Source organism: Borostomias antarcticus (genome assembly GCF_949987555.1).
Source record: "Borostomias antarcticus genome assembly, chromosome: 2".
In the NCBI taxonomy this organism is placed as follows: Eukaryota; Metazoa; Chordata; class Actinopteri; order Stomiiformes; family Stomiidae; genus Borostomias; species Borostomias antarcticus.
In genome coordinates, this window is record NC_140235.1 from 8,063,025 (window position 1) to 8,082,489 (window position 19,465).

Here is a 19,465-nt window from a genome sequence, read left to right on the forward strand (position 1 = left end):
GCAATGTTTGTCTTCCCGTGTACTTAAAAAGGGTGTTGTCCTCTACTATGCAGATGTATAGTGGTGGCAACTGAATAAACGTGCAGAAGCTCCTTGTGGTGTTGCATAGAGTAGCTCACTGCAGTAAACGGAGCTTTGAGCGGCCTAGAATACTCTCGCGGTGGTGCTCATCGGGAGCGCGCAACGTGGAAGGAGAAATCGGACTCTCATTGGACGAGGAGGGTTACACGCAACCGGTTTGCGCAATGGGGATGTCCGTGTGTTCATTTCACGAACTTGATTGGACAGAATAAGAAAGCAGAGAGACGGAATGTGTGAACTGATTGGGTGATTTCGTTTTGACAGGTAAATAACATATTCGTGCACAGATCGGTCGTCCGTTCAAGGAAGCAAAATGTATGATGTTGAAATCATTCGAAGGACTTGGTTTCTTATTTGCAGTTTCGTAATTGCTGGTGTATGCCTATCTTAAAAGTATTGAAAGTCTTCTAAATCCGTTAAATTATTTTAGAATAAATATTTTACAAGTAGGCCACATGATGAATAATGTGTCAAATTCATAGCCTATATTTAGCCTGAATTGACAGTAGGCTACTATTTATTTTATGCCTAGTCCCCTATGCATATGAAACACCTATAGGCTATATTCAAGTCTGCTGGACAAAGCAATGGTTTTCGCTTGGCCCAAAATTGACCGTACTAAAATAGTCTAAACTTGTGAAATGTCGATCAGTGTTCTGATACATTTACTGCAAAAACAGTCAGCTTTAACGTGAGATATTAAAAGACATGAAATTCTAATGAACACTACAGCTGTTATTGACCTAAATTGAAGCTCTGGCACATTTTTGTCGGCCTGTAGCTCGGTTGATCTGTGAGGTCAGACTCAAGATTAAGCATGGACAATCTCAAGGCTACAAATACATATCCAAAGACCTTGGACTTCCTGTTTCCACTGAACACAATGTTATCAGGAACGGTTCTGCAGCCAACCACCCAGCCCCAGGACACGGCTGCAAGAGAAAACTTGATCGAAGATCAATAGATTTGTTTGAATTTCTTGAATTGTGGAGAAAGCACCTGAATAACTGCAAACTGATTGAAGCTGATCTTCAGACACGACAGTTTCAACCTGCATTCACTTAATGAAAGGGGGTTGTGGTAGGAGACCCATCCCACTGCTGTGACAGACACAATTCTGTCAATGTCATTTGTTTTCATTTTCTGATTTAAAATTATATTTCTGAATAGAAAACAAAGGTTATGTAATATTGACAGTGAAATATAATATGATTCCGAATTTCTTTATTGTTACGTCGTTCATAGAAGGGACTCAAATTCTTGGGTTCTGGCTCTTCGGTGTCCTTTTTTGCAACAAAAACACATTGACAAGATGATAATAATAATAATAATAATAATAATAATAATAATACAGAACAGTACAATTCAATAGGACAGCAGTATACAATAAAAGTGAAAGTAGTTATTGCATGGTGTGCTTAAGTATACAGTAGGTGCATGAAAAGTGCAAATATACATTGTTTGCATGTTAGTGTGTGTTTGTGTGTGGCATGTTAGTGTGTGTTTGTGTGTGGCATGTTAGTGTGTGGCATGTTAGTGTGTGTTTGTGTGTGACATGTTAGTGTGTGTTTGTGTGTGTCATGTTTGTGTGTGTTTGTGTGTGTGTGTACAGCCTGAGGCCACACAGTCTGGTGAGTGTGTCTGTGTCACAAGCAGGCAGGCATTATAGTGTCCATTGTTCCAGAACCTGGTTGCCTGGTGGAAAAAGCCATCCTGGAATCTGCAGACCACCCTGTGATGTTCCCAGTCAGGATGCCCTCTGTTTGAGACTGTAGAAGGGCCTGTAGGATCTTGGGCCCCATGCCAAACCTTTTCAGTCATTTGAGGTGAAAGAGGCGTCCTGTGCCTTTTTCACCATATGGTCAGTGTACACGTCCTTGGCTAGGTCCAAAGTGATATGGACACTGAGAAACTTATAGTTGCTGACTCTGTCTACTGTGATGCTGGTGGTGGTGGCGCTTACATGAAAATGTATTACATGAATCCCTGGTGCTGTTTCACTATACAGTAGATTTAAATGAGTTGAATGGGATCATGTCCTAGATGGAAAAACATGTTTACATTAATAAGAACATAAATGATGTAAAAGCTGCTTAAGAGTATGTATTAGGCGGCTTTAAGATTCAAAGGGCTTTATTCCAAAGGCAGAGTGATGTCGAACAGCACAGCTTGTGGTATCTTACAGAAATTATTCATATGTTAAAGCTGGCCTTGAATGTTGATCTGTGTATTAAAAAGGGAGGGGGGATGATGACTGGGATGTACAATGCACAGTCGGTTCACTTTCTGTATACAAATGTACTCTGTAAGTACATTTGTAAGTCACTTTGGATAAAGGTGTTTGTTAAATGATTAAATGTTATGTAAATTCATGTACGACCACAGTGTCAGTGCTAGTGTCATTATAGCCCTGGACAATGCACTTAGTCAAGCCATCAGTGGCTACACCTAAGAGGTCTAGACCACTCCCCTGCTGTAGTTCTAACAGACCTGGGCTGAGTTTCCCAGAGGCATCGTAGCGCTACGTTCATCGTAAGCTATGGCGTTCATCATAGCGCTACGATGAACGTAGCGCTACGATGCCTCTGAGAAACTCAGCCCTGGACTATGCAGATGACATCAGCCTGCTATCTGATTGTGTGGAGCAGACACAGGAGCTCTTGACCAGAGTGGAGACAGAGTGTGCCAAGGTTGGTCTTAGGCTAAACGCCAAGAAAACCAAGGTTACCCACCAAATACTTGGGCCCATGGTTCAACTCATTGGAGCAAGGACCTTAGCTTGTGAGAAAGGCGCTTGCATGGAAGGCTCTGAACAGCATGGCCAGTGTGTGGAACTCCAACCTCCCCTGACATATGAAGTTCAGCTTCTACTATGCAACTGTGGAGTCTTTTCTCCTATATGGCTGTGAATTCTGGACCCTGACGCCCACCCTGCAGAAGTCCCTAGATGGGTGGTACACTAGAATGCTGTGTTCAGTACTTAACATCAACAAGAATGAGCATGTCACCAACAAGCATCTGTATGGGGGGTCACCGAGGGTGAGTGAGAACCTAACAGCCAGGAGAATGAGGCTGGCTGGTCACTGCCAGAGACACCAGGAGCTTCCGGACAGCAAACCGGTGCTGTGGGAGCCGACACACGGGCCTCGATGTCGGGGCATCCCACGCGACGTAGACATACTGAAGAAAGACGCAGGGAGCGGAAAGCACTGGCGAGCTAGCCAGACGCACGGAGGATCGGGGTGACTGGAAAGGCCGCTGGTGGGCTTGTCCGAGGACGACCTAGAGAGAGTGCACTTCTGTTGGGGGGGTGGGAGGGGGCGTGGACTGTATACTGGATGAACCTTTATGGCTTCTCTCCAAATGAGCAGTGTAGCGTAGTGGCAGGGCACTGTGGGAGCATTGTTGTTGTCACTATCTTCAGCAGGGGCAGGCAGACAGGCAGGCAGAGGGGAGATGCTTGACTGGCTCCCCCGGACACACAGCGCCTCACTGGGCTCAGGCCTCCCTCCGCTCTCTGACTCCAGCACTGGAAACACCCCAGAGTGCTAGTTAGTACGAGCACATGGAGGAGCATGTCACTGGAAAGAAGAAATTACAACCGTTTTTGTTTGACAGAGAGGAATATGAGAGTGTATGTGCATTTATGACTGTAGAAAGGCCGTCCGTCCTCTTAACTCTCACATACTGCCACCGTCTGGATTGCTTTATTGAACCCACAGACTGGCCCCACTCATTCTTTATTGAACCCACAGACTGGCCCCACTCATTCTTTATTGAACCCACAGACTGGCCCCACTCATTCTTTGATGTGCTAGTTTTATGATGAGCCATAGGAATACTGTAATCAAAGGCATTTGGGGTTCTGGGTATTGTAACTGTAAGTGCAGTCATACAGATGAAAGTGTTGGGGAGTATCCTCAATTCTGTTTGTTGAAGCTGTGGAGTAGAGGACCCATAATGGCAAAATGGCACAGCCAGTGTTTTAAGGTGAATTAGTATGATACAGTTGCTAGATGTTTATCACCACTTGCAGAAACTCCCATCACCCTTCTTTACACTTACATTTTTACAATAGTTATTATCCCCCGTGACAAGACAATGTAATATACGGGACCATGTTTTCCTCTATGATGTCATCCGGTTAGTTTTACAAAGATGCGGTCCAGAGGTTAGCCGAAGGACAGATAGCCATTATGAACACCCTGAGGACCTCAAACATACTGAGCAATCCCTGGGGAACCACTATGGGGTTAAAGTTTTCAAAACTATTACAACATGTCAATACATGTACAGTATGCTTATTGTTTGAACAATCAGTGCTGTTCTCATACACACTGTTAAAGGATGTGCTCAAATGTATTTCTTGGTTGGTGCATAATGCAGTTGGTGTGAGTGGAATATGGATTTATATAAAGACTGCCATGAATTTGATTGGTTAAAATGGAAGGTGAATCTCAGGTCAATAGGACTGAGTGATCAAAGTGAATTTTAATCTAAAAAAGCGGCAGGTTTCCATACAAGAGTGGATAATTGGGTGTGATTGTGCATGAATACTCAGATCGGTCAATTTACAGTTAATCTAAAGTGAGTAGGTAGGGATAAATGGCAGATTAGTCTTAATCTAACATGAATAGATAGGGGTGAGTAGGAGATTAGCAATCTGTAGATGAGCGATTTGTTTCTGGTGAGGTTGAATAAAAGAATGTGTAGTTGTGTGTGGTACTGTGCTGTACTGATTTGGGGTTTTGCTAAATAAAATGGAATTTGAAGAATAAAAAATATTTTATTGATGTGTAACAATAAACTGGTCTAAACTAATAACTAAATGTTTGAATAAAACTAGCGCCGCTCCAACACATGCATTTATCCAGGGCCGTAACCAGGACCTGAAAAACCCCAGGTCAGGAGTCTCGGCAGCGGTAGGGCTCTTTAAATGGGTAACATTCTTTCAATCGAGCATTTTAGGATGTAAATGCTATCAATGCCTCAGGGTCTACTCGTTTAATACATCCATGGTCTACTTAGCTAGAATATTGATCTGTTTACTTACTTAGACAGATTATACTATTGGCCAAAGTATAGCCTATGCCTATATGAACACAAATGTGTTTCCCCATGACAACACAACCCACAACTGTCTAATCCATTACTGTATTGGGGAAATTATCTCTCAGGCTAGTCTGAAATGTTAGAGAGCTAGGTACTGTATGCAAAGAAACGTATTTTATTTCTAAAGCGGATCACATCACTCCAGTTCTGAGGTCTTTACACTGGCTTCCTGCCTGTCAAAGAATTTACTTTAAAATACTGCTGTTGGTTTATAAAGCACTGAATGGTTTAGGGCCAAAATATATTTCTGATCTGCTGCTACGGTATGAACAATCCAGATCTCTCAGGTCGTCTGGCACAGGTCTGCTTTCTGTCCCCAGAGTTAAAACAAAACATGGGGAAGCAGCGTTCAGTTTTTATGCTCCACATATCTGGAAGAAACTTCCAGAAAACTGCAGGTCTGCTACAACTCTCAGTTCTTTTAAATCAAGACTGAAGACTTGCTGCTTTTTATTAAATCAAATAATTATTTATTCATACACTGCACTGTAACTTTTATTGTTTGTTTTAACTTTTATTCCTGTATTTTGTTTTTCCTGCATTTTGTTTTAAATGTTCTGCAAAGTGTTAGTAGAACGACTTGAGGGAGGAAGATAAAGAAGGAAATGTATGTTGGAAGTGGAGAAGTTGGATTTTTGGTGCAAGGTGTGCCTAGTGACACAACAGTAGGCCACTGACAGCAGATGTGGTCCATTGCTCAGAGGGATGTTTGAGGTACTGGTGAAAAGCCAGCGAGCAACTATACAGAAGGACATTGTACGTAAGAGAGTGGAGAGAGAGAAGGTTTCAGTACGTGATAAAGAAAAGTGTCCTTTTTTGCATTTCGTTTTATATGACCTTTTATGTGTTGCACTTTGTCTTGATGCTTTTATTGTCTCATGTAAAGCACTTTGAATAACCTTGTTGCTGAAATGTGCTATACAAATAAACTTGCCTTGCCTTGAGGTATGGGGTGTGGACTGGCGAGTGCGGGGAGAGAGCTCGGAGTGCACCGAAACAACCCGCCGGCTCTGACCTGGACAACTGGACAATTGATATGTTACACAGCAATGCAGTAGCCTACAGTTCACTCATGGCTAGCTACAGTAGCAATATCAGGTACAGCAGAAGGCTATGGGATTAGCAAGTTTGGGTTGCTTGTCTCATTGTTGGGGTTGCTAGGTTCTGTCAGGGGTGGGAGACATTGCCGAAAGAAAATGTAACGGACACTTTCCATTTCACTTATGGTTCCAAGAAACGTTTTTGCACATGTGCAGGGGCAGGTGCGTAGGAGCAATTCACCAGGACTGAATGAAGAAAAAAGCCCCCACACACTGTTCTCTTCACTAGCAGCCATTTTAATGAACAACATTTCAGCACTAGGCCATCGTCAGGTTCTAATTACCAAATTTGAACCTGACGATGGCCTAGTGCCAAAACGTTGTTAATTAAAATTGCTGCTAGTGAAGAGAACAGTGTGCGAGAACTTATGGTTCCAAACCCATGTTAACTATTGGATGTCATCACTGTTCCTCCAGGGAATATGATATAGGCTACCATTTGTAATTCCATACCAACGTGATTTTGCGCAGAGGGACTATAATGAAAGTCAGCAGTGAGGGAGAAAAGTTTAAATAACATATTTCTTTATATTTTAATGTAGAAAATGTGAGAAAATGGCACATCATTTTTGTCTTTGGCAAGTGGCCATAAGGGATGCACTGAGACATCATTATCTGTATGTGCATCTGTTCCACCAACAAAATGATCTGTATCTATATCTGTTCCACCAACAAAATGATCTGTATCTGTATTTGGATAGAAATCAGAAGCGTGCGGGGGGGTTACACAGTACCGGAAGTTGAACAATGAACCTACTATTCATTGGCAATGCATTCAAAGAATCAAATTGATTTAATATTGGCATATAATTAGTTCTGAAATACATTTCCACATCCTCATACTGTACTTTTAGACTCTGGTCTAAAGGAAAAGGACAGCCATTAGGGTGTCATAATTTTAGCCACAAAGTTCAACTCTTTTCCACTGAAGAGCCCAAGCCCACTGCCCTGGCACTATAGAGTTCAGCAGAGCTGTTTTGGACAGCCCGTGTGTACAGTAGGCTGCACAATACATTCATGAGATTTTGGACTACACACCCCACAATGCCAGACATGCTAGCCTACAAAATGGCAAGATCACCTCACCGCTCTGGATGAAATTGACACATATGCTAGCCTTTAATTAAAAACTTTAACTTATTGTATCTTAACCCTACTGCCAGGATACAGACTAATACTGATATTTCCCTCCCTTTCCCGCTATCACGATGTACCCCCCAGGGCTGCCTCCTCTCCCCCCTACTTTTTGCCCTGGCAGTTGAGCCCCTAGCCATTGCAATTAGGTCTCATAATATTATTTCAGGGGTCAAAGTGGGGCACGTGAACCATGTCATCGCTCTGTATGCCGATGACATCATTTTACTTCTTACCAATTTAGAAACATCCATACCTGCCCTCACAGACCTCTTACTAAAGTACAGTGTGCTCTCTGGATATACGGTTAATGTACAAAAGAGTGTGGCTATGCCCCTTAATTCCTCAGCTGAAAAGATTTCAAGCATCAACTTTCCCTTTCAGTGGAACAGTCCATTTATAACTTGCCTGCGCTTAAAGATCCCTTGCCAACTAGACAGAATCTTCTTACTAAATCACGATCCACTGTTTAAAAGGGTAAAAAAGGATCTGGATAAGTGGATGCTATTACCAATTTCTTTGATAGGGAGAGTGAATTGTATAAAGATGAGTATCCTGCCTAAATGTCTTTACCTCTTTCAGACTCTTCCTATTTCACTACATAATAATTTCTTTAAGAAACTGCAAAAGCTGATTTCCTCATTCATTTGGAGGAGGAAGGAATTAAAATCAATACTCTGTGAGGGTTTGGTTAGGGACCCAGGCGCAACAGGAAAGGAGGAGGCAAGGGACGGTAAAGCCCGGAGGGGCGATTTAATGAGATAACAAAAAGGGGGACGTGGTAGTCGTACAGCCGATGGTCAGGCAGGAGCGTGGTAGTCGTACAGGCGATGGTCAGGCAGGAGCGGGGTTGTCGTACAGGCGATGGTCAGGCAGGAGCGTGGTTGTCGTACAGGCGTGGGTCAGGCAGGAGCAGGGTTGTCGTACAGGCGTGGGTCAGGCAGGAGCGGGGTAATCGGACAAGCGTGGGTCAGGCAGGAACTGGAGAGATGAGGAGGGGAGGCAGGGTGAGTGAGAGTAATCACAAACGGGGAACGGGAAAAAACACTACAAAACACAGGTAAGGAGATGTAGGCTAGGCTATACTTTACCACATGAGTTTATGGTAAGATCTGGCGATGAGTGGAGTGTAGACCAGGTTCTTGTAGGGGTTGAAGGTGATTGCAGAACGAGGGACAGGTGTGGTGATGATGAATAGGAAACCGGTGAGTAGAGCCGCGCCCGCGTCATCGTCGGAGACGAGCGCGCCGTTCTTGTTGTTGCGCACGGGCCGATGTGCTGGGCATGTCGGGATCCGACTCTTCGCCACCGGAGTGGGAGGAGACTGCCGAGTCCGCGGAGCTGGCCGGAGACGGGGAACGCCCGGTAGTGGGGGGAAACTCCGGAGAGTCAGAGCGTTGCATGCCTGGGCCGATGCGACGTGCGGAAGAGCGCGTAGGACGCCCCGAGCGCGCAGCGGGCCCAGAGGGGAGAGAGGGAGGCGGTTGTGGAGGCGAGGGCATGCGAGCCGTAACATACTCTCTATAATGTTCCCCAGCATGGTGGACTGAATCTATAATGCTCCCCAGCATGGTGGACTGAAGCTTCCTGACTTAAAAAAAGATTGCTGGGCCACTCAGTCCAGGCCATGATGGATCAACCCGCCAGCATGGAAACAAATAGAGCAACAGCACACGCCAGGTTGGCCACTGGCTGGCATTCCCTATACCCCATTATATCACACTCTGATAAAGAGAACAGACAATCCCTTTATACGTCATACAGCCAGAACCTGGTCTGAAATTCAGACCCATCTTAAGAGTGTTATTGTAATCCATAGCAACACTCCCTTCCACACCAACCCTGCTTTACCAGATGCACTTCGAGATGGTATCACTAAGAAGTGGCACAAGTAGGGAATTAAAAATTTTGGGGACCTTTATATTAAAAGATGATACACACCCCAGGGGAATCCTATCTCTGACATATTTCAGAATTTCGGCTCTGACAGATATTGTACCCCTAAACGTTAGGACCAAGCGTGAGCGAGACCTGGACTTCCCTTTTGAAGTCAATGAATGGGAATCACAATGCAAGAAACATTATCCTTCTCATATAATAGCTGCCATAAAATTCTGCAGTTCAACATCCTACCCAGAATCAATTTCCCCCCAGAAAGGCTCCATCTGATATACTGTATGACTCCATATCAGATAGAGGCCCTGGATGTAACATAGAGACAGATACTCTTATTCACACATTCTGGGATTGTAATAAGATAAAACCTTACTGGGACTTTATATGGGAGGCTCTCCAAGAGATCACAGGGTTTGAGGTCCCCTATTCACCCAAATTAGCCCTGCTAGACGATGTCAGACATACCTCTTGACAAGATCCTAAGTGCGCTTTATTAAACTGGCCATGATTGCAGGCAATAAATTTATTGTTTTGCTTTGGAGAAGCGCAGAGCCTCCCCCAGGTTGGACAAGCGCAGAGCCTACTTTGAGTTGACCATTGTATGTGTCTAAGTACTGATATCTAAATGGTTGTTGTTCAAATTACTCCTTGCTGCCTAGCTACCCATTCCTTTTTTTTCTTTCCTCTTTTCTTTATAATTTATTTGTTTATTTGTCCTGACACGGTTGTTATTACTGTGATGGATGTCTGTAGAGAATAAGGGCTGGGGGGTTGGGTTTCACCGTAGGCCTATGGGGGGGTGGGGGGATTTGAAGGAGGGAGGGGATACGTTTACACTTGAATGTATTTTCATTTATGGTGACTGTACTACCTCCTTGTTGTAAACTAAAAAACAATAAATACAATGTTAAAAAAGCAAACAAACAAAAAACACAGTACCCTGCATTTTGTTTTACATGACCTTTTATGTGTTACACTTTGTCTTGATGCTTTTAATGTCTCATGTAAAGCACTTTGAATTGCCTTGTTGCTGAAATGTGCTATACAAATAAACTTGCCTTGCCTTACCTTACTGTCTTTGTCCATTTCATGGGACACAAATTCAAGTGGCTCTGCTCTCACAGAGAAAGCTGAGAGGGATAGGAGGCGTTCTAGCCCTGCTCCCAGGTGGATGTGCTCTCACAGAGAAAGCTGAGAGGGATAGGAGGCGTTCTAGCCCTGCTCCCAGGTGGATGTGCTCTCACAGAGAAAGCTGAGAGGGATAGGAGGCGTTCTAGCCCTGCTCCCAGGTGGATGTGCTCTCACAGAGAAAGCTGAGAGGGATAGGAGGCGTTCTAGCCCTGCTCCCAGGTGGCCCCAGCCAGCGCTGGTAGTTCTACATGGACAGAACTGCATCGCCTCAGTGTTTTGGGGACTGGTCTGATTTCAGCTGCTGGGTGGTCAGATAGTCTAAATAGGCTTGCATACTTGACATGGCAGCTCTGGTTCACTTGTGTGTAATGCAAACAAATCAACAAACAAACAATAACAAACATCTGTAGCATGCATCCTTCTTCTGTTTCATGCTTTGTTAATCCCATCTCATCTCATGGAGTAAAACCTTATCCTAACCCTAGTCTGACTCAACGGATGTAGGTTTTGGCAATAAACCTTGTCATTTGTTGTCACACTGCCCAATCAGTGACAACGCAAATTAATCTGATTCGGCCGAGAGATTCTCTCAGCACCAATCAGAGTCGATCCAGACTATTTTGCAAGAGCACGTCGCGGCGTCCGGGGCTGGCTCCGCCCAAGACGACTGTGATTGGTTTAAAGAAATACTGCGTTTTTTCCCCCCCTATTGCAGAATGGTAATATGTCCAGCCAGACCTGTCTCCGGCGCTGCCACAGCGTAAACCAAGTGTGGAGATAGGTCTGGCTATGAGATACTACCCTAACCCTAACTTATACTAGAGAAGTGTGGAGATAGGTCTGACTATGAGAGACTACCCTAACCCTAACTTATACTAGAGAAGTGTGGAGATAGGTCTGACTATGAGAGACTACCCTAACCCTAACTTATACTAGAGAAGTGTGGAGATAGGTCTGGCTATGAGAGACTACCCTAACCCTAACTTATACTAGAGAAGTGTGGAGATAGGTCTGGCTATGCGAGACTACCCTAACCCTAACTTATACTAGCCCTCACATTCCCCACCCAGTTCGACAGGAAATATCACAGACGACTGAACTACTTTGATTATGAAAACAATAACTACCTCCCTTTAACCTGCTCTCTACCTGGGAACCCAAATTGTCCCTCACTCCAGAGGACCGACAAAGCATAATACAACAAGCATAACAAATTACTACAACTCCTACAAATTTGCCTCAATATTAATGACTTCATTTTCAAGGACAAACATTATCTGCAGGTGAAGGGGACAGCGATGGGCAAGAAATGTGCCCCTGCATACGCAAACATCTAGGCCTCCATGACTGAATGGGAGAGTGAGGCACTGGCCAAGTGTCCACACCAAGCCTCATTTTATTACAGACACAATACAATAGATGACAGGAAAATGGCCCCACAATTTAGAACCGGTCACAGAATTCATCCAAATCCTCAACAGCCATCACCTGTCCATCAAGATAAAAAACACAATATCCAGTAGAAAACCTCCTGGATACCAAGTTCTTTTTTCACCTCATTAATCAATCAAAGAAAGAGCTACTATGGTATTCAAGCCATTAGATACTCATGTTCTACTCCATAAGCACATTTATCACGCCAAAAAATCTTAACACAGGCAATTTCAATACCACCTTTTACCTTTTAGCCAGACTTTTTACCCACCTGATCCTCCACCAACTACTGTTCATGGTCTAAGCTCTTTTCAATCATCAGAGGGCCCACCTGCTTGTTTTTACTCTTGTATGGTCTTGGGAGGCCATCTAGTGGAATTTTGAAAGTACTACACTAAATAAATGTTTTTAATGTAGGCCCTACCAGCATATAAGGGGAGACAGAACAGGCCTGTGCATTTTGAGAATAACCAGTCTTTATTTTTATACCCACCTAACTAAAAGCCTATAACCCTAACCCTACAATCTTAACAGAAAGGGATGACCTGTGGAAATAGCCTTGTTCCATCCAGTGGCGGCAACGAAGACCTTCACGGGCACCCTCGCGCTCAGCGGTTCCATCCATGACGCCAAGATGAGGAAAATATAGCCTATTAGAATATGAATATAATACAGACAATTGTACATGTGTAAAGTCACTGTAAAGTGCAGTCAGAGAGGTGGCATATGGGTGGGCGGGTCTTGTAAAAAGCCATGTTCTGCCTGTGAACTGGCCCTCTGCTCTCCCAGCCTAGCCCCTCCTTCCTCCGGGTGATTGACACATCACTGGCCTGAATGCCCTCGCGACGACATCCTGGGTCAAAGGTTATTGCGGGGCAATGGGTAACTGCCATTCACACTCCCCAGAGTTCCTGCTGCTGATGACACAGGTACATTTGAGACTAAGCATGAACGGAGCTCCACAAAATAGAACTGGCACAGCGGTCCTACAGTATGTGGAGATGAATATGAGGTAGGCCTACCTGTGTGGGGGATTTTTTACAGGAGCTGATAGCGTACAGTAAGCAGCACACACCCCTACGACAATATTGACTGAAGGAGCAGAGTGCCCTTCCTTGCTTTACTATAAGACTGGGTACTACATGAGTTGCATCCTGCGTGGAAGTAGGGCGGGTTCCAGTTTCAGCAGTGGTTATGAGGATGTGTGTGAACACTGTAAATGCAGGCAGCTAGATATAGAAACATTCAATTTCAAAAAGAAACCAACGCTTCCTTTGGGGAATCATGGCTTCCCTTGGACAGATCATCTTCTACAGGTGCGACGAGTCCTCATCATGTGTCTTCCTGATGCTCAGACTCAAGTAAGATGAATGAAGAGGTTGAAGAGGAGCGCTGACTTGTTTTCACATGACTTTGTTGTTTCTTTCTCTTCTGCAGTATGATTGTGCTCATTGTCATCATCACTGGCCTCATCATCCTCATCCTAGCATTGGGTCTGACATGTAAGAGATCTCCTGGTCGTCATGGCATCCTTTTAAAACGGGAAGATGCTTACATTTATCACACAGAACTGAGAACAAACGGGTGTGGATCATGTGTTTGTTTTTAGATCTGTGTGTGTGTGTGTGTGTGTGTGTGTGTGTGTGTGTGTGTGTGTGTGTGTGTGTGTGTGTGAGTGAGTTAGTGTGTGTGTGTGTGTGTGTGAGTGTGTGTGTGTGTGTGTGAGTGTGTGTGTGCGCGTGTGCGTGCGTGCATGTGTGTGTGTGTGTGTTAATATGTGTGTGCATGTACATGATAATGTGTCCGTTCATGCTTAGTCTCAAATGTACTTGTGTCCACAGCACATGTGGGGAGTGTGAATAGCAGTCACCCATTGCCCAGCAATAAACCTTGACCCAGGATGTGGTTCTGAGCTTCATCCTAATCTGGTCCTGGAGGGCATTCAGGCCAGCGATGTGTCAATCACCCGGAGGAAGGAGGGGCCAGGCTGGAAGAGCAGAAGCCCAGTTCACAGGCAGAACACAGCTTTTTACACCACCACTCTGACTGTACTTTACAGTGACTTTACACATGTACAATTGTCTGTATTATATTCATATTCTAATAGGCTATATTTTTAGGTATAGTTTTAAACTAAGGCTTAGGTTATTTTCAGGTTCAGGTAATTATTCAACTGTAGTATATTGATATAGGCTTTTATTTTAGGTCTAGGTTAAACTTTATGGCGAATTATATGTCAGAACGCCAACTAACACCTCGGTGAGCTTCTTGTCTTTGAAATCGAGAGTTTAACATGTTTTTGAAAGATTTTTGAAGGTGCCCACCCACATACATTGTATGACCAAAACGGTGGTAGAGCAATTATCAGACTTTTTCAAAAGTGCTAGTTTTGTCAACGTTTTGATCTGCACCATTGTATATGATCATAAGTAACCTTAAAACAGGGCTAAACATGCATTTTCCCTTTACTACTCCTTTAATATTATATGCTTCACATTTATCTGATACTGTTTAGTCATATAAATGAGCAACTGTGTAGAGGAGCAGGACCAGGAATGTACCTGACTATCTGTACTTGTACTTGTTGAACATGGCAAAATAAAATCAAAAAATAAATAAATTGAACTCTCTTGAGCTCTTGAAGTAGAAATGCATCAATATTGTTGAAGAGTGTGAGAGTGAGTGAGGGGGGTTCACGGTGATGAGGGGGTCACGGTGTACAGTTGTGGTGTGAGTGCCTCTACTCACAAGAGGATTGCCAGCATCCTCCTCAGGGTTGCCGGTAAGAGGACAACTCTTTTTTCTGAACGTATATGATGGATATTTGCTGTGTATATTTACAAGGACAAGATCTCTGTCAAGTAAACTTTTTTTTTACATTGTAGATACAAAGGTTCAAAAGGGCCTCATCAAATGAAGAGTGACCATGTGTACAGTACTTCCACATGTGTACCACTTTTCACTCTTGTATGTATATTGTAGATATATATCTAAACAGATTGTATGTATATATTCCATACTTTTATACATATTTTATGTATATATTTTGTATCTATTTTATACATTCTTGCTGCAGTGATACCCAAATCTGATCTTATCTTAGAGGTGTTACATCATGGGTGTAACCTTTGGGGGGCCTGGGGGGTTATGACACCCCAATAATGAGAACATGTTCATATGACCCCCTAATAATATAACATGATGATGATTTTAAATTAATTTCTTGTTGAAAGGGTGTTATATTTATTTTTGTCTTTCTCATGTAATAAGGTGAACTATTACCCTAACCCTCCACATTTGCACCTGGTCAAATGCCTTCACTCTTGGCAGTCAAGATAGCGAGCAGTAGAATGAGAAAACAACCCCATGTAAGCAAGAGGAAAAAACTAAGAAGTAGGAAGTAGTCTATAGCTCAGCATCTTTTACCTTTGACCCCAGTCCACTTCAAGGAAAAATATATACCAGTACTACATTTCCTAAAACCTTGTTATTAAATACATTTTAAAACTTTATATAAGATATCAATAGAAACCAAAATAAATGTTTTTAGACGACAGGATATGAGCATAGGCAGCGCAGGCTAAATCCCATGAGCAGCGGCTGAGGAGAGAACAGTCAGTGATGACAGGCCTGCTCACTGAATAGGGGATACATCTGATGTTTTGTTTATCTACTAAGTTCCACTATTCTGCTTCATGATGCCAGAAAATTCAATTTCAAAGCTTGTATATAATGCTGGATGGACAGCAAGAAGGTCACACACTTTTTATTTATTTATATATTTATTTATGTATTATTTATACAAAAAGTCCTCTAGACATAAAAGATAGGACACCCAAAAAATATTGCTGGTGGCCGCATGAGCATGCACCCCTCTATGTAGCTTAAGCTGGAGAAACAGCAGATGCCAGACATGGTCCAAGGGCTGCTTGATGTTACATGAACACCTGGCAGCCTCTGTTCTTACCCAGACGCACTGGAAGAGTCTGACGCTAGCGTTTTGAAGTACACCAATTGTTTTAAATGGCCGATCACGCACCAAAAGTGTTTTGAGGCGAGTCAAACTGCCTTGACGCTTGTACTCCGAACTTGTTTACATTTTGGAGCGTCAAATGGGCACAAATCAATCTAAATTGAATCAGCTCCCTGTCAAAGCCGACGCCTGCAGTGCGCCATAGGAGCGTCAAATGAGGCGAGTCAAATGAAGCGCGTGCGACTCTTCCAGTGCGTTTGGGGCTTTAGGGTTAGATACTATACCCGTTGTCATGTAGACAGACTTTGTTGTATGTTTTCAAATGCTTGTATACTGTGTCTGTGATGTATTTCAATGGCTAATTATGTCACTTTCAGCTTTTTCAGCCTCAAACTTTACAAGGATGGAAGATATCTTGACTGTAGAGGCACACCAATGGTTCCCAAAACAAGAGTGAACTGGTTGAAACTTAAGGGAAGACCAGGGAGCACCAGGCTCAACAAAAACTCTGCTAGGATTGGCCGATTAATCAGCACGTTGCAGCCAATCAGAACACCTCGCCCGCCTCATCCAGAACTCTCTGGTGACGGCCATTTTCCAGGCAACTTTGACAGTTGAGCACTTTTAGAATTACACCGATAAGTGTACCCGTAAGGTAAATAACTCCCACCCATTAAAACAATACTTACTCTTGGGCAATTGGACCTACTCTGTATCCTATTAATTTGAATATTACAGGGCAGATGACAGGTAACCAAACTGGCCTGTTGATAATGAGGTAAAGATGGACAGTGGACAACATTTCCTGTTCTTTTTCTTTTAATGTCTCATGTAAAGCACCTTGAATTGCCCTGTGGCTGAAATGTGCTATATAAATAAACTTGCCTTGCCTTGCCTTGCCTTCTGTTGTTGGTAACTCTCTTAGACCTCTGAAACTATGAGTTGTTATGAATCACTATGTTAGTCACTGACCTGGAGTCTGCCTCTCTTGAAATAGTGATTAATCATGCTAACGATTTATATATTGTGATTGCATATTGTAAGTACTGCACTTCATTTACTGTATATACATAGTAGGCTATATTGAAACCTGAAAGTACTCTTTCTCTGTGTGGTGATCTACAGTATAATTGTTATGCCCTGTAATATTGTAACTGGATTCTTACTCTTTCACTATTGTATTCTCTTGATTCTGTACCAAGAGAACACTTTTGAACATAATTATACTGTAGGATTACACATAAGGTAAATAACTCCCACCCATTAAAACAATATTTACTCCCGCGTAATTTGACCTACTCTATATCCTATTAATTTGAATATTACCTGGCCTGTTGATAGCAGAGTAATGGACAGTGCTGAAGTGGCCTACACACAGATCATGCACTGCTTGTGGGGCTCCACTGCCGTGTGGGGCACTTACTGGTTTAAAATAAAATAAATAAATAATTATCAAGCCATGGGTTTCACTAGTAACATTGTTATTTTCCATGGAAATGGAACAAAATTTCATTTAAATAGCTTTATTGATCTGTGCAGCTTCCTTTATTACCAATTGATGGTACTTTATAATACAGTAGTAACATGTTCCCCTTCCCAGGTTCCTGCTTGCTGGTCCCCCACGTCACCTTGAGCCTGGGAATGGGACAACCACTACCGGCTCCAATCAACATACTACTGCTCAGATACAATTCAGATAAAAAACTCAGATGCAAGATATAATTGACTGTCTGCTTATTATATTCTCAGATGCAGGGAAACAAGATTTTCTTCAGCTTCACATCTAGATCACTCTCACCACTGTCTCAACAACACTGGTCATTACAGCTATTGGCCTTCTGGATCTGTCGGCTTGCCTGAATATATACGATAACTAACCCTCTGCTTTTACGTAATTATACAGTATACGTACATGTTTTATCAGAGGCTCTCACATTGTCTCATTGTTCGTTGACTTCTTAAAGCAGCAATCATTCAATCAATCAATCAATCAATCAATCACATTTTATTTATATAGCACATTTTATACAAAGTAATCTCAATGCGCTTTACATACAGAAATAAGTAGATAAAATAAATGTATGAATATGGCACACTTGTAGACAATAAATATATGATAAACAATACATCCATTTCCCACCCACACCCAAAAACTTAGAAGAAGAGAGAGGATAGAGAGGCAGACAAATAAACAGGCACTAATTATTTGTAGGCCTGGGAGAATAAATGGGTTTTCAGCTTGGTTATAAAGGATGGGACAGTTGTGGAATGTCTCAGATCATCAGGCAACTTGTTCCAGAGTTTTGGCCTGAGTGACTGATTGTCTTGAAAAAAAAAAATGGGGGGGGGGGGGCGGGTGGTGGGGTAATACATTTATTACATTGAACTGCCTTCAGTCTTTTTCACCAGTAACCACTATCTGTGAACCCCACATCAATTTACAGATTTTGAACTTCCGACTCAGAAGTTCCAAATAAAGGAGCACTTCTGAGTTGATTTTGAGCTATCCACGTTTATATCAGTGTGTTGTTAGGCCTACTTAAACTTATTATTAGGCCTATAATAATAATAATAATAATAATAATAATAATAATAATAATAATAATAATAATAATAATAATAGGCTAATATGTGTTGACACCAAAATCATATGCATGTAATGTGTTTAAATCAGTGTGCTGTTGTTAGGCCTACTTAAACTTATGAAAAAGTGATACACTACAACGTTATAGGCTCATAAAAAATAAAAAAACGTTTTAGGCTACCCCCGGGCCTCGGAAAATTTGGCTATATGAAACCGGTCCTCGGTGCAAAAAAGGTTGGGGACCCGTGATTAAGCAGACGCTTTTATCCATACCGACTTACAGGAAGTACATTTGACTGGAGGTGGAGAGGTCACTGGAGGAGGAGCCCAGGTGCTCTTTAGAGAGATGCATTATGGGTCAGTTTAATATGCTGCTTTGGTGCAGTGTCACTGCCCCCTGGTTTTATTCAAGATTGAAGATCTGTATATTAGCCATGTATATGGTTCACACAGAGGAATTTGACTACAGGGTTAAGGCATACAGGTGTATGCTGTTGCAGTCGACATAGGACAAGGTGCAGGACAGGACAGCGCAAATGCAGGGCCAGGTCCAGCCTGGCTTATGTGTGTGGCTGGCTTGTTTCTGTTCAGGACTGGTAGGACAGAAGCTAGTCATGCCACTGAAATAACTGTGAATTGAAATTACATGAAATAATGTCTGATAAACACTTCTTCAAATAAATGTTAGGCTATCTTTATGGACTTTTCTGTATGGGCTGGCTGCCCCTAGAGGATGGCTTGGATGAGATAAATGTAGGAACCATTTCCACTGGCCACACCTGAAGAAAGCACACAGTATGTGTTGTGTGTTGTGTTGTGTGTGTGCTGTGTTCACCACTCACTGGTAGGAATGTCCCTGCATGTGCTGCATAGCTCCTGTATGAACGGCTAGCAGTCCTGGGTAGGATATCACATATGTACGGAAGAGCATTAGGGCCAACAGCAGAGTTTTTTTTTTTAAGCTTTTGAGTTTAAAGTCAGAAATTCTGACTTTAATCTCAGAAGTTATTTCTGACTTTT